The sequence below is a fragment of the Triticum dicoccoides genome, chromosome 4B (genome assembly GCF_002162155.2).
Source record: "Triticum dicoccoides isolate Atlit2015 ecotype Zavitan chromosome 4B, WEW_v2.0, whole genome shotgun sequence".
Taxonomy (NCBI): Eukaryota; Viridiplantae; Streptophyta; class Magnoliopsida; order Poales; family Poaceae; genus Triticum; species Triticum dicoccoides.
Window position 1 is genome coordinate 477,056,087 of NC_041387.1, and position 10,712 is coordinate 477,066,798.

At 52.5% G+C, this 10,712-nt stretch overlaps 1 long non-coding RNA gene across 4 annotated transcripts; it reads right to left on the bottom strand.

Annotated features, from left to right (window-relative positions):
- Nucleotides 1-464: 464 nt before the first annotated feature.
- LOC119290969 lies at nucleotides 465-5,161 on the bottom strand. 4 transcript variants are annotated; one of them, XR_005142130.1, is made up of 7 exons: nucleotides 4,383-5,161; nucleotides 4,026-4,171; nucleotides 3,606-3,664; nucleotides 2,772-3,487; nucleotides 2,619-2,686; nucleotides 2,035-2,093; nucleotides 465-811 (listed from the first exon to the last, which is right to left on the bottom strand). It is a non-coding gene; the product is annotated as an uncharacterized LOC119290969 (long non-coding RNA). The 4 variants fall into 4 exon arrangements; XR_005142129.1 differs by having other exon boundaries at nucleotides 2,772-3,664; nucleotides 4,383-5,160; XR_005142128.1 differs by having other exon boundaries at nucleotides 465-802; nucleotides 2,772-4,171.
- Nucleotides 5,162-10,712: the final 5,551 nt, after the last annotated feature.

A 10,712-nucleotide genomic window follows, 5' to 3' on the forward strand; every position in this document is an offset into this window, starting at 1 on the left:
CAGTGGGATCCTGCCACGGTCGGCGCCGCCCGAGCCGCAACAGCACGCCAGCTGCCCCTGGAGCAGTCCGAGCTTATCCCCTCACTCGTCCGCAAGCACTCGTCGGTGCCACGATGCCCTGGCGCAGCAGAGACAGTCGGCCAGCGATCTTATCCTCGGCAATGGCGGAACCGACCTAGCTGCGCTATAAAATGGTGACCCCGAGCTCCTCCTAGACCTCAGGCAGCCTCAAGCCACCCCACTAACGCTCCCCTAGTTCGCAGTCGACCAGGAGAGGCCGTCTTCCCAGTCTCCGGCCAGCTCGGCCACCGCCGCCCTCCAGTCCGTTTCGTCGCAACCAGGCCCTCCCCATGGTTTAACAATAACAACAACAACAAAGTTCAGTAGAGAAACATAGCATGGGCAAATGTTTCAGCAATAGGTGATTCCCTAAAGTTCAGTAGAGAAACATAGACCCAAAAAAATATATCAAGATTGTCTTAGCAGACGTGGTCATCGTTTCACAGCTTTTGAGTTGGTTTACAAAGAATATATTGGATAGTTATAGGTTGTATAACAAAGATTAAAGAACCAGAAGATAATATATTGTTTGGCAGGGAGATCACAGAGAACACAATTTCAAAGCTGCATTCCATAGTTTTATTTACAGAATGTGCATACAGAATCAAGCAACCGGATCCCCCTTCTGGCACACATATAACAGATGCATCATCTGCTGCCATGCCTCAATCGAAGAAGAGATTCCTATATAACACAGATTGGATCACCGACCTTGATGCTTTTCCAGGTGGAAATTGCCATCCTGGAGAAACTTATAAAGAAAAACAATAAGAAAAAATGGCGTTCAGAAGAGTTCAAATAGTTTCCAAAATAATAATTTGAACAACAAAGTAGCAAGATAAATGTATAACAGTGGAGACCTGATGATGGCCTCAAATATATGCACTGTCACAATTAACCAGTATACTAAAGAAACATGCTTAAGAGGGTGAGGGCCCCAACTAGAAAAAAATGTATTATGTGTAATATTACTAACCGATCTCACTAGCACAGAGCATAATAAATAATAAACCATATGTTAAGATGTTTTCGGTCATACAAACCGCATTTCTGATCCTTTTTCCATTATAACTTAAACTCTCACTGATCACAGCTACACAATTGTATGTCATAAAAATAAATAATCTCTAGTGGAATTTGAAGTTTTCTAAAACCTGTCGCCAAATGGTGTATCATTATCAAGAAAATTTGGACGAAGGACTGCAATTCGGCACATGTGTTTAATCTTAACCAATTGTTTAAACCCCTAAAGCATCTCATACTATATCCTTATCTTCAAATATCATTTTGAATGGGAAAGAAAAACCAATGCATTAACCAAGGATTCTCTGTATGACCTTCGTATATATTCTAATTTATATTCATAGCACTACATATATTCTCTGTATGACCTTCATAACACATAATAATAATATTCCATTGAACTTTTCTCAACATAAGAATTCCAACGATTTTGTTCTAAACTCCATAATGAAGCCAGATACATACATGAATTTTAGTATTTTGCAATAGCAAACTGTGTAACTTTTCTCAATAAATATGAGATAACTGGAATGGCAGGATGACGTTTGTTCTCCCCTTATTTTCAGCTGGATCTCAATAAATCAGCGGCAAAGAGTACATCACCACGGTTTAGTTTAGGAAGTTGCTGCATTTCAAGAATATGTAGCCTATTCTCCTGTACATGCCAGCAAGCTCTTTCTGTACTGAACACAATTGGAAAAAAGCCTAATGTGCGAAAGCCATAGACAAAAACCTTTTTTAGAGATGGCGATATACTGATATACATATATAGTACTCATCTTCCTCTGCTAGATGCCATGTTCCGAGTAAAGGAAGGGATGTTGTTTCCATTTGATTATAAATTGTGCTCTAAAGGCAATGAAAGCATATGCTGGTTTAAGAACTATAAATAACCTCAAATTTAATCACACAACTGTATATTTATACTGTCAATGATTTCAAAAGAGTTACCTGTATGGAGTCATCAACGTTCCCTGTCTAGAGCAGTACTGAGAGGTGAGAGCAAGCCTCTGAAACAAGGCACAGAACTAAGCATACTATGATGAACCAATTATGAATATCTTACAAAGTTAGACATTTACAATAATTGTAGCACCAAATAGTTCGATGCCAGCCAATAAAGCTACTAAGTAAATCATGGCTCCAATGCCTTGTCACCTATACATTAAATTAGTATAACTATATAAGAAAATGCAGTAGTACTACAAATAACCTAATAGTATATCATATAACATGACAATTATCATCTTAAGAAAACTACCAGTTTACATGACATCTCCAACCATATTTCTTACAATTGTTCAATTTCTGTATTAGTATATGAAATATGCAAATCTTTCTACACACACAAAAACATTACCATGATTAGTGTTTCCAAACATAAATCTACAAATAATATTCAGATACAGATTTATAACAATGGCAAACAAACATTCTCTATGCTTCCTTAAAGATGGTGCATAAGAAATGAACGACATAGTAGAAAATATATTGTAATGGTGCCATACTACCAAAAATGCATTCTTGTCCATTACCTTGAGGAACATGAGATCTGAAAATAAGACACTGCAATAAAGTGACAACTCCGACAATGTCGATGGACCTGCAAGCACCATTTATAAGATTCAAGTTTGTTTAGCTAAGAAGAAATTAGTGCATACACCGTGAAGTGTATAATGAAAAAATACCTGACCAATGTCTTCCTTAGTTGCGTCAAGATAATTTCTACACAGAGAAGAAGCTACCACCGTAAGTAAGAACAAATAATATGGTAGCCTCTTCTTTGAGTACACACCAAAGTACTATTTCAATTTAGTACTTAAAACTTCCTCAAGATAATTTCTATGCGGAGAAGAAGTGAGGCTACCATTAGTAGGCCAGTCCGAAAAAGAGAAATGTAATGTCAGCATGAATAATGCAGTTCTTTGCACATATAGATTTTTTTTCAAATATAGGCATGAACTAATGACTCCGATCCATAAACAACACCTGGGTAATCTATAAGAATCTAAAGCTGACAGAACAGATCGTATACTTCCTCTTACAAAGGCTCGAGCTAATAAAAGTCAGAGGTGATGAAGAGAAAAAATATTTCTATGGACAGCAGAACGGGGAGGCATGACTAATGCATGGGTCACCAGCAAGATGCACATAGCACACCGAAACAAACAAAAAATATGAGAAGAAAAGCTGAACAAAATTTGACAATGAGAAAGAATCGAAGTGCTGCAGCCAAAGAAACTCCTCACTGCCACCAGCAAGATTTAGTCTGAATTATGCACATCATTTCTTCGAAGCATCATATACTCTCAGTTAACCAACAACAATCATGAAGCGCACGTGCCTGCCCATGTTGTAGGCCATTGACTCCAGTCCCCAATGGACTCCTTCAACAATGCAGTGTCTTCCAGTAGCAATGCAAAATTCAGCAACAAAGGCAACAAGCCTAGTGATTGAATCAATAGCAGAAGAAACACTTTCGACCAATTCCAGAGAAACGGAGAATATGCATATGAACTTACCACTGATATAACAATGCAATGCCATTTCATATTTGTTGTTGGTTGGTTTTAGAGGGATTCTGGTAAAAAAAATCAAATTGTTTAAGGTTGCCTCTTTCCAGAAAGAAATGAAATTAAAAATGTAAATTTAGCAAGCCTGTGGATAAGAATAAAAATGAAACTTCCTATCTGCATTAAAACTTCAAGCTCCCTACTGAAAAATTAACAGGCCACAACAAATCACTGGAAAGTAGCATTTCATAGAATTAGTTCTTTGCTCAAGTTATTTTGCCCACTTCTCTCAGTTTGCACTTCCTTACTGATAGTTTGGTCTTCAGATAAAATTGGTTGTTGAATCCATTTTATACCAAAAAAAGAGACACTCAAGGTAAATGTGAACTTTGATCCAAAACTGTAAGAACAAGGAAAATGCCTTTTTACCTGTGTTTCTTACAATGGATTCCCTTTACATCTGTGCTGTTGTAGTGAGTTAGCCACAGATAGAGCATCAAGAACACAAGTCCTAATCAAATCTTGTTTCGAGATGGAATTTCCTCAAACAAGTTAAGTGCACGTGTTCTATTTTCCTGTCAGAAATATGAACAACAACAAACATGTCATCATTGTAATGCAATTGAAGGACGTCTATGAATTGTACGTTCAAATTCATATGGGAATTACTATCTAATCTTCCTCCATATGTCTGCAAGTATCCGTGCAGAGAAAAAGCATCTCCAAGTTACATAGATCTAATTCAAGCTCCACACAAATGCTAAACAAAATCAAATCAGTAGGTACCTGCACCTGGCGCTTGACTTGATCTGGACATGGTGGCACCATTTGTGGAGAGAAGCACTTGGGGACATCAGTGACGACGCAGGACAACAGCGGCAGTGACGACACAGGATAGCGGCAGGCAGGGAGAGGAGAGGCCAGCGCCGCTGCATTCCCTGCTTGGGAGCCGCCTGTCTCGCCGGATGCCATGCTCTCTCGGCCACCCCATCGCACCCCCTTGTGGTCCGCCACTCTGCTCTGTCAGCGGCGGCACCAGGCCCTGTGCGGCTGTGCTCACCCGGCGACCCCCACCTCCTGGCTCTGCACCCCCTTGCCCACTTCTCCCCTCTCCGCCCAGGCTCCTCCTACCACTGCTGCTATCTCTCTATCAGCAAGCAGGTGGAAGACGAAGGCGTGGTTGAGGCGCACTGTCCAGATCTTGGCCCTCCTTACCATGGCAGATTTGATCTGCGTGAAAAACCATGTGTGGCTGGGTAGGACAGCGTCCAGCGCGGTCGTTCCTCACCGTGGAACACCCCAGCTAGCACATGGCATCCTCTGATGGTCACCAGCCCTGCCGCCGCCATATTACTCACGCACACCGGCACACGCGAGGGAGAGGGAGGGGGCTAGGGTTCGTGGCTTCGTGCTGTGGAGAGAGATCGAGGAGGGAGGTGGGGAGGGGTGTGGCGTGAAGGCGAGGGGATTGCCCGACGGGGTTTCGAGGGCACGACCTGCCCCACACCCCCGCAAACTGTGCGACGAGCATGCGGCACGCAAGGAGAGGAGGCACCCGCACCTCAAAATGACCTACCCAGCCAATACGCACGATACAAGAGCCCACCGGTCATTGGCCATACAAACTTACCGTGCAGTTAAAATGAGCAGCAAAAGCAGCGAGCATCCAATGCCTCAGATGAATCCTAAGACCGGATTGACCAAGATCTAACGGCCAACGAAATCCCAATGGGGGAGACTCCTGGAGATGAGTTGGGTAGCTTTTTTTTTGTTTTAAATATGGCTCACGGACTCGATTACATAGAAGGATCATAAAGCAAAACTCAAAACTAAATCATACTGTCGGCATTCTAGGAACGGGTGTACCCAGACTTACCTGTCTGCGTCCTGCGGCGTGGCTCAAGGAGTGGCCCAGTACGGCCCATCTTCATCAACACATGCTCAAGACCCTCGCGAGGGGCCAAGCCTCGCGGGGAAGGACGACAGGAGGCTTCCTCAGACACGGCCTCGTCAGGCTGGCTCGCGAGGAGGCAGAGAGATCAAGGCGGGGTACCTCACGAGGTGCCCATGACGCAAGCCATGACGACCAGGGCCAGGCGGGCGCCAGGCGGACGCCGGCCTGCGCAGAGTCCTTGTTTCCCCTTTGGTGCAAAGGGGGCAAGCGCAGGCAAGGGTATCAAGCAAAGGCAACCATTTCGGTGCAACAAGACCAAGACCAGCAGGGCGGCAGAACGGAGGTCATCGTGGAGCCCAAGCCAGCGTCATCGTCAGGGTCTTTGGCAGGTGAGGACCAACTTTAGTCAGGACAAGTGTACTAGATGTTCCCCTTCAAAATGGCCAATTGTTGGCGCCCTTCCCGCTCAATATTTGGGAAGAGGCCCAGGGCCTCCGCCTATAAATAGGACTAGCCACCCCCAAGGTAGAGGGACCTGATCCATCGGCATCTGATCTGGAGACCAACCAGAGAGAAGAACCGTGGACAACACCAGCACCATAGGAACAGACCCTCGCGAGGCTGTTCTTCCCTTGTATTGTTTATCAGCCTCAAAGGCAATCCACCACACCACACACTGGAGTAGGGTATTACACCACAATGGTGGCCTGAACCAGTATAAATCTTGTGTCCTTTGTGTTGTTCTTCGTGTAGTTTAGATCCCAGCGAGGCGGTGAGACATGAGTAGGCTGGGGGTGTGATCTCCGCATGCACCCCAGTGTTCGAACCTCAAGGGTCTGCTGGAACCCGAAATCCGACATTTGGCGCGCCAGGTAGGGGTGCACCAGATTCCGCCTTCCGTCGCCTCGTGTTTCGCCGCCCGTCGCACCATCATCAACATGTCTGGCGACCCAACGGGCAACCCCGATCCCTGGGCGGCATGGCCCGCCCGCTCACAGCCGCCTACCCAGGGCGACCTCAACCCTGCGCCCCAGGCAGCAAGCGGTCCGCAGGGCGCTGCGGGCCGCGGGCGACGCGGTCAAGCGGCACCAGCTCTCACGCCGCGGCAGGTGCGGTCGGCAGCCAGGGCTTCGAGCCACACCGCGGCTGCGGCGCCATACTCGCGGTGAGAGCAGGCGAACTCAAGGGTTGCGCTCACAGTGGCGCGAGAGCTGCTACAATGCAGACTGCAAGAGGGCGGCCGCGACGTGCTACTGGAGCGGGTGGCAGAACTTCTGGGTTCCGCCGCCTCGGGGGCTCACCCCTTCTGCACCCAGCTGCCCCCTCAGGCCCAAGGCGGATCACACGGAGGCCCCACGCGTGCCCACACAGCCCCGAGCGGGTTCCAGAGCCACTCCAACACCACCCTGGCCGTCAGTGCCTGGTCACCGACGGTGCTGCCTCCGCCCTCGGCCAGCGAAGGAGGGCTCGCCACAGCCCATGGTCCCAGCGGGCCGTCGCACCACCACCCCCAGGTAGGCGCTTCAAGCATGGCTGCATGGCACACGGGGCACTACAGTGAAGCGTTCGGGGTGACGGCCCCGGAGGAGTACGTGCCCCACATGATGGATCAAGGGAACGCGCAGGAGGAAGATCACAGCTTGTTCCTCGGCCCAAGCTGGGGGGAAGAAACACCCGAAGCTGAACTCTTTCAGGAGCCCCGGGAAAGCCTCGTCGACCGTGCTAGAGGCAGCGATTATCGGGTACCGCTAATTCCTCGGGAGCAAGCATACGCTAACCGTGGGTCGCAGGACGTACAGGTCGTCGCGGCGGATGGCTGCCCCGATCCGGCAGCTTCCTACCCCTCAGGAGGAGCGCGCCGGGGGCTGTAGGAGAGGGGCCGGGATCCGGCATCACCACCGCGGCGTTCGGAGCAAGGCGTCCTCAGGAGGTAGGCCCTCTGCCAGGGAGGTGCCTCAGGGCCTACCCCTGGCAGAGGAACCGTTGTCGTCGGGGGAACCGTTGGCGACCGCTCTACCCCATCGGCGGCGTCCTCGGTCTCCGCCCTCATCGATGTCACTAGAGTGTGGCGCAAGGCGGGGCCCTCGTCTGGCGATATGAAGCAAGGCCGGTACCTGTGAAGAAGGCCCAGTGCCTGTGAAGCTCGCCGCCCCGTGACACTCTCACGTAATAATGAGTGGGGTTGTACACGCCTCGGAGTCTCCGGAGAGCCGCCCTCGGGCCTCGGGGGCTCCCGCCCATGCCAAGTGGCAGCACTTAGCTCCGCGCTGGTGAGAAGACGTCGAAGACTAGACTAGGTGCCGGACGCGGCTTTTTCTGCTTTCTTTGCTTTTCCCTGTTCGGATTTAAGTTGGATTTGAGCTTGAGACTTGCGTGTGTTCGGGGAAGGGGTGTTTAGTCTCGTTCGAGCAATCTCTCACGTTCTGGTCACCGCTTTGCGTCCGTCCGGCTTCAGCCACCTCCCCTCGTGTGCCCCTCGCGAGCTGGGTTAGGCCCAATATGCGTGCAGCCCAGGCTGCCGTCGCCGCGCCCTCTCAGGAGGTTCTCCTTGCAGGTTCGACAGGCTCGTTCAGGAGACATTCATGACACCACGGCCCCCCGAAGGCTAGGGGCCCGTACGGGTCAAAGGTAACAGGCCAGTCGACTCACCACGAGACCGGTCGACTGGTGCAGGCACGCGGGTGATATCATGTCTACAACTATGCTAACTGCAAGTTTTTACATGAGGGTCTCCCCCTCCCAAAATGCTCTTACAAACCTCTGGGCCAAGCCCGAACTCTCTCTGCGCAGGATAAAAGCAGGAACAACACGCAGTCAATCGAATAAATCCACCAATGCATCCTCAGGGACACCTCCGGAGTCGCCACTGGCATCACTGGCCTCGCCATCACCTTCTGCGCCGCCGCCGACTGCACCTGGGTCGTTCACCACTCCGCCCTCATCAGCGGCCACGACCATGCCGTCGTCATCAGAGGTGAAAGCCCTGACAAGGGCGTCCACGTTGTCTTCCACCCAACGCGCCAGATCGCCCCAGATCGCCAGGGGTACCGGTGCGATGGCGGCGTCAAAGTCAAAATGGTGATCCATGTTCAGGAGATGGCTGAAGACGCGAGAAAAAGCACACCCCAGTAGGGCACGGCTCCTCTCCTCCACCAACCTGTCGGCTCTGCCCGCCCGAGCCCCCAGCTGCATCACCACGTCGGTGAAGAACTGAAGGTTACCAGCATAGTTGACCACACGAGGTTCCCCAACGGCTGCCTCGCAGATGATACCCAAGGCCGCGTTGGCTCTTTACCGGAGCTCACGGAGCATGGGGCTGCACGTGCTCCAAGATCTGCCACTGACGTATCTCATCTTCGTTACGCCGCGCAACGGCCTCGGCCGCGTCCACCCTTTGGTGGAGAAAAAGCACCTCGGCGCGGGAGGAAGCCAGTTCCGCCTGTGCCACGCCAAGAGCGGCTCGGGCAGCATCCCCGCGCCGCGTCACTTCATCCAGCTTGGCCTTCAGGGCGGCGGTCCTCCCCTCTGCTTCAACCTTGATCAACTCCAGCCTCTCCTCGAACTCGCGCTCAAGGTTCAAGCAGGCCGCCGCCACCCGGTGATCAACCTCTTCTGCGGCTCGGGCTTCCCTCTCAGCAACGTCATCCTCCGCCCGCATCACCATGCACTCCCTTGTCTCCAACCGCTCGAGGTCCAGGGTGCGTTCGGTGGCCTCCATCGTCGGCACCTCCTCGCGTCTCTAGAGATCCGCCCAGTCAGCTGAAGCCCCCTCCATCGACGCAAGGGCCGCCTCGCGCAACTCCACCTGCTCCTCCAGGGAGCTACTCCCGGCCCGGAGCCCCCACGCCCGCTCTTCTGCGGCCTTGCGCCGACGGTCAGCCTCCTGAGCCTCCGAGACGGCCCGGGAGCAAGCCTCCCGAGAGGCTGCCAGCAACACCTCGGCCTCCTCATTATCGAGGACACGCTGGTGGCGTGCAAGAGCAACGGCCACCTGCAGCTTGCGCCTCTCCTCAGCTAGGCGTAGGCCCTCGGCCTCAAGACGTGCGTCCTCATCGGCGAGCTCTACACCAAGCTGGCTCACCGCGTCCGCTGCCCTCCGGAGGAACCCTTGGTGGAGGGCGCGACGTTCCCGAGCGCGCTCGAGCACGTCTTCCGCATTGCCTTCTGCCTCGGGCACGCGGGGAGGGCCACGGACCAGCACGCCCCCTCCGGGCAGGGGGCTGGGGGCTGGCGCCCTCGCGATGAACGGACGCGCCCCGCCAGAAGCCTGGTCCAGAACCAGTTCGCCCTCCAAGGAAGACCGTAGGGCCGGCCTCCGCCTAACGCCGTCCACAACCAGTTGAAGAACCCAGGGCTGGCAGGCTATGCCCTGGGAGGGCCCGCAGAGGATGGTCGCAGGATACGCAGAATCGGGACGCATCACAGGATGGCCCGCCTCTCCGACCGGCGTCACCATAAGGGCAGTGCTGGAGCCCGGGGCGCTTGGGGAAGGTGGAGAGGGCGGGGCCAGGAGGGATGGCTCCTCAGCCATCTCTGCGAACTCGGCAGGAAGGGCCTTGCAGGGCGATAATCAGTTGAAGAAGCGGGAAAGTAAGGGACAGAGAAAGGGAAAGGCTTACTCATTGGTGGCGAAGTACTTCCTACGCTTCAATAGGTGGCAAGGGTAATCATCACCCAAGGCCTCCCTCCTCTTTCGGAGAGCCTCGAAGTCCACTTGGAAGCGTCCCAGGAGCTCGGCGCAAGGGTCAACCCGCGGCAAGGGAGAAGCGCCAATAAGATCAACGTCGGGGGCATCGCCCTGGCGCCCGCTGCCATGCGCCACACCATGGAGGGTGGCTGGGGCATCAGAGGCCTCTGCCACTGGGACTGCGGGCTGCGACTCAGCCCCCTCTATCGCCGCAGGATGGACCTCAGGAGCTACCGCCTCAGGAGCCCCACTTGGCGTCGTCGTCCCGATAGCGTCCGCCTCAGCCCCTAGCGGCCCCTGCCTCCCAGCTCCACCACTCGAGGAGGGACCGTCCTGGGCAACCGGAAGGGCGACCGACACGACTGGGTTCTCGCGAGGCCCCCTGAGGCCTGCGGGGCGCAGCCCCCATTCGTCGAAGCTGGGCATCTGCTTCACGAAGTCACCCCTGCTCGAGCAGAGGTACAGCAAGGCGCCACCATGCCGGATGCTGTCGGGAGAAGGGTCGCCAGTTAGGATCATGAGAACCTTCCTCAGC